The following is a 5,356-nucleotide window of genomic DNA, read 5'->3' as shown; positions in this document are numbered from 1 at the left end:
GGCACAGCTTAAGGGGCACCTGGGTGGCTCAGTGGGTTAAGTAGCTGACTTTAGCTCAGGTCATGATCTCGCGGTCCGTGAGTTCGAGCCCCACGTCGGGCTCTGTGCTGACAGCTCAGAACCTGGAGCCTGTTTAGATTCTGTGTCTCTCTCTCTGACACTCCCCCGTTCATGCTCTGTCTCTCTCTGTCTCAAAAATAAATAAATGTTTCAAAAAACCCAAAAAACAAAAAACTAAGGCATACAGCTTAATAAACCCTTGTGCCACCATTACCTGGCTGCCTATGACTAGGGAGAGGGAGGTGCTTTGTGAGCTGACATTGCCTGCCACAGCACTGTGCCGATGACTGAAGTTTCTGGCACCCAGGGATGCCTAGTCATTTCTCCATACTGAAAACCAGGAAGTGCATTCTACCTACCTTCAAAATCATGCAGTCTTATTTATTGTTTAGATCTTGGATACTTCTAACAGGTAGGATAACATTAGGATAACATGTACCCTAGGACTGAAGCTTTTCTGAAACCTGAGAGAGGCAGATCTGGGCTGGGACTCCCAGCCTATAGTGCTCCTACAGCTTACTAGTGGAAAGAGGGGTGGGGCCTTCACATGGAGGACATTGACTGAGCTCTTGGCAACATACTTAACCTTAGTCTGAAGTTGCTTCCCTTTACACCATAGGTTCTTTCCATGGGCTTTTTGTTTGGTTTTAGCCCTTTAAATCGTACATTTGGGCTCTTGGTCTGTAGGGATCACAAGGAACGTTCCAAATATATATCGGCTTCCTAGATTCTTCAGATGGAAGTGGTCCAAAGCCCTGATTGATCTAATATTTGCTCGTCTGACCTCAAATTGAATACTCTATATTCACGATAGTAATTTACTACGTGAGATGTTTAGGAAAACAAGTAGGAGACCTGTACAATATTGTAATTCATGAACCTGGGGAGCTTAGCAAATGGGTAGAATCAGGTTATGGAAAATTCTAGGTTCTTTGCCTTCCAGGTGGCTCTGCCCTCTTCCTGACCTGAGATACTTCCTTGTTGGAGTTCTTGCCTCCAGCACCCGGTATTGGAAAGTTGGGTTTTGGTGTGTTGGGAAATACCTATAATTTAAACTTTGACTTGAATCTGCTTCATTTCATTTTAATAAAGTAACAAGTTTATCCCTCCATTTTCTAATACAACTGAAGGCTAATCCAAAACACAAATAAAAATGCTGCACCTTCTCGAAATAAGCTTGAACTATAAAGAATTTGGGGTTTTCACTAAAAGACAGAAGAAAGAAAGAAAGAAAGAAAGAAAGAAAGAAAGAAAGAAAGAAAAGGAGAGAGAAGGAAGGAGGGAGGGAGGAGGGAGGGAGGGAAGGAAGGAAGGAAGGAAGGAAGGAAGGAAGGAAGGAAGGAAAAAAGGATGGGTCACAGTTCCCATTAGCAAAGCTGTGGGGATAGGGAGGACTTCTTACCAGATACAAACTTAGCTCATTAAATTAGATTAGCTCATTACATTCTGGAAGAGACTAGCATTTGATAGACTGAGTAAAGAAGAGTAGTCTCACCAATGCCAGTGAACATCATCAAATCTCTTGAGGGCCTGAATAGAACAAAAAGGCAGAGAAAGGCCAAATTCACTCTCCATCTGAATCGAGATGTCCATCCTCTGCCCTCAGACATCAGTGCTCCTGGTTCTCAGGCCTTTGAAATATACTACAGACTGAATTACACCACAGGCTCCCCTGGTTTTCCAGACAGCAGATTGCGGACTTGGCCTCCACAATTGTGTGAGCCATTTTCTATAACAAATCTCTCTCTCTCTCTCTGTGTCTCTCTGCCTCTCTGTCTGTTTGTCTCTCTGTCTCTCTCTCTCCATCTCTCTCTTTTTCCATCTCTCTCTAATTTTTTGGTTCTGTTTCTTTAGAAAACCCTGACTAATACTTACCTTGATCACTTCCCAAAGGCCACATCTCCTAGTACCTTCCCGTTGGGAGTTAGGGTTTCAACATGTGAATTTGTGGGGGACATGAACATGCCGTCCACAAAACCACATTAGTCTTGCCCAGAAGAGCTGCTCTAGGAAGCAGAAAGAATTGGCAATGAGCCTACGCTAGTGAGCACCTGAAGCTCTCTGATAAGCAGGCGGTCATGGGTAGCATGGTCCCAGGTTGCTATCGGCCCCATGGAGGAGATGGAAATACGGTGGAGTTGAAGTATTGTCACAGAAATAAAGACCCCATGACTGGGTATTTTGTACAAGGTGCTATATAGCAGGTGAGGCACTCACCTCCTCTCTTGTTGGCTAACCTCCTGCAATGTTGGCCTGGTTCTTCCCGGCGACCTGGGGAAAGATGGCAACCTCTCTACATCCAGCCACCTTTCTCTCTCTTCCTTGCGCCTTTCCCCTGGAAGGCCTATATATGATCTCTCTCACTGCCTGCTAGAATGTTTCATCTCAGAAGCGAAAGGCGTTGACATGGTCTGAACCTGAAAGTGGATTTAGATATGTTAGCAGCATTAGATCTTTAGCGCCTCCAACCCACTTTGATAATTCTGAGGCCGTGCTTTGCTGGCATATCACATCGCTTCCTGACCTCGGAATTCCTTTCAACCTGCTGCATCGCCATGGAACCTTCCCAGGTGGACTCCATCCTGCTTAACACATGTCAGTCATTTCAGCCTTCTCGGCACTGATGTTTAAATATAGCTCGTTTATGCTCCTAACTGTGCTTTTGCCTTTATTTTCCTTTTGCTGTGTTCTTAAGGATTTTTTGGATGTCTTCCTTTGCCCCTCTAATGGCAGCAGCAACAGTGACGATGACAACAGTGCTGTCATTTGTGGAGATCTAGCTCTGTGACTGTCCCTGTGCTTCACACCTCGGAAACAAACATTATTTTGTTGAAACCTCATGATAATCCCCTGAGTTAGATATTTTAAGATTTGTTTTCTTTGAGAAGTAATATATTAATGCCCGCATACTGCAAAATATTTAAAGAAACAGAACTGTTTCTAATACAACTGAAAGCACCCCTCTCGTTTTCTTCTCCATGGTTACCATTAATAACCCCGGAATGTGTTTCCTTCCAGATCCTGTGTGCATGTGACTGTGCGTTTGTGTGTGTACATTTGTTCCCACAAAAGCTTGGATACAGATTTTTAATATAAATGGAATCATAGAATAAATATGGTTTTGTGGTTTTCCTTTGCACTTAACAATACATCTTAGAACTAGTATGAGGGAATAACTGTGCCTATGTCACAGACAAGGAAATGGAGTCTTGAGGAGATTAAACAGCTTGATCCTATTAGGTAGTAATTTCCATTACGTGATAGGTTCCTTGAAAACAGTATAATCTTTCTGTTTTCTGTTTATGTTTATAGCTGCCTTATTCCAGAAGTTTGATGCTTTCCTTCTATTCCCGTTCTTGCAGCCGGATCCCTTCTTACCTCTGTGTGCCTGAGTCTCAGCCTACCCAATACCAGTAATTTGAGTCATGCTTTAGTTTCACTATACCTCATCTAAGGGTAGCGCATTCCCCACCTGAGGGAATTCGAACACCTTCCATCTGCTGCCGGCTTGCCTATGGAATTCCCCTTGTCCCTAAACCTGCTGATGCTACACTTTCCAGGCTTGACATTGACTGGTGCTACGGTGCTCATTGACTTTCCTGCCATATACTGTGTTGCTAGGCTGGGCTTCCTGCCAGTACCTGCAGCTGACTCTCTTTTCTTCACCTCTCTTTCCGGCCCCCGTATGTGCCCTCCATCACAGGGTGGTTCCATTCCAGGTCCCTGGAAGCGTGCTTGGCCCTACCGACCCCCTGCCTGCCTTAACATTGAGATGAAACACCACTTGCCATCACTTTAGGAAAATACAGTAAAACCTTGGATTGCTTGTTCTGTGAGTGTTCCACAAGACAAGCAAACATTTCTAATAAATTTTAACTTGATAAACAAGCAACATCTTGCAATACGAGTAGTACATGACACTGAATATCACATGATCACAACTGATCACAATGATGATCAATGTGATCAATGATCACAAACGATGAATCTGTTTAAGGGCAAGTCAATGTCCCATTTCCACAATATCCTCGAAAGGGGGCAAAAGAGGGTGTCATTGGATAGGCTGCTTGTTAAAGTTGCACAAAAAGAAAAAGATTCTGTTTACCCAATAAATAACAGTGATTCCATTGGTGATAGCGAACGTTGTCCTACACAGTAACCCTCCTCTGTCTTGTCTCCCTCACACCAGCCATGAAGGTTTTCAGAGGTAAGTTGCAGGTTAGTTTGTTTATTTTTCTTTATATTTTGTATTTTCTTTATTATTTCGCATTATATTCCAGTATTGTAATCATTTTTATATGACTATTTTTGGGTCGTGGAATAAATGATCTGAGTTTCCATTATTTCTTATGGGGAAATTCACTTTGATATACAAAAGTGCTTTGGGTTACAAGCATGTTTCTGGAACGAATTACGTATGCTCACAAACCAAGGTTTTACTGTACTAGATTCATAAGCTGAGATTACAGTATATTCCTTTGAGAGAAAAACAAATCTACAATCAAGGATTTGACATAAGGAAGAGCAGATACGGTGAACCAATGGTTTACATTTTTATTTCTCATTTCTTTAACATTTATGAAATGGTTATTCTGTTTAGGCTAATCAGCAACATTTCCTCTGGCCATCCTGAGCTTCTTGGTTTCTTTTATAAAAAATAATACTGCTTTTCTGTTTTGTTTTCTTTTAAGAATTAATCATCTAGAGATTGAAGGATTTTTTTTTCATAGACCTTTGAAACTCTTACTCATGAGGCGTTTCTATATTAGTAAATAGTCTTTCTTAATTCCTCAGCAACCTGTCTGATTTCTCTCATTTCTTTATCAGTGATACTGTGATTTTTCAGTCACCCAGAATGGATACATGGGAATCATTATGTATCCTTATCTTTTCTCCTCAGTTGTCTGCCTGTGCCTTGGTCACATGCTCGGCTCAGAACTACATCCTTGTTGGGGCGCTTGGGTGGCTCAGTTGGTTAAGCGTCCAACTCTTGATTTTGGCTCAGGTCATCATCTTCTGGTCATAAGATTGAGCTCCATGTAAGGCTCTGCATTGGGTATGGAGCCTGCTTGGGATTCTCTCTCCCTCTGCCCCTCCCCCATGAGGGCATACACACACACACACACACACACACACACACACACACATACACTGTCTCTCAAAAAAAAAAAAAAGGAACTATATCTTTATTTATCTTCCAAATTCACTTTGCCCTTTCCTTTACTACTTACCACCCCATGTTGTGATATCCTTTTTCTGTAAACATTGTAATTCCCATACTCAAAATCTAAAATGC

Source organism: Panthera onca, chromosome B1, assembly GCF_046562875.1.
Source record: "Panthera onca isolate mPanOnc1 chromosome B1, mPanOnc1 haplotype 2, whole genome shotgun sequence".
Classification (NCBI taxonomy): domain Eukaryota; kingdom Metazoa; phylum Chordata; class Mammalia; order Carnivora; family Felidae; genus Panthera; species Panthera onca.
This window is presented reverse-complemented; position numbering follows the sequence as displayed.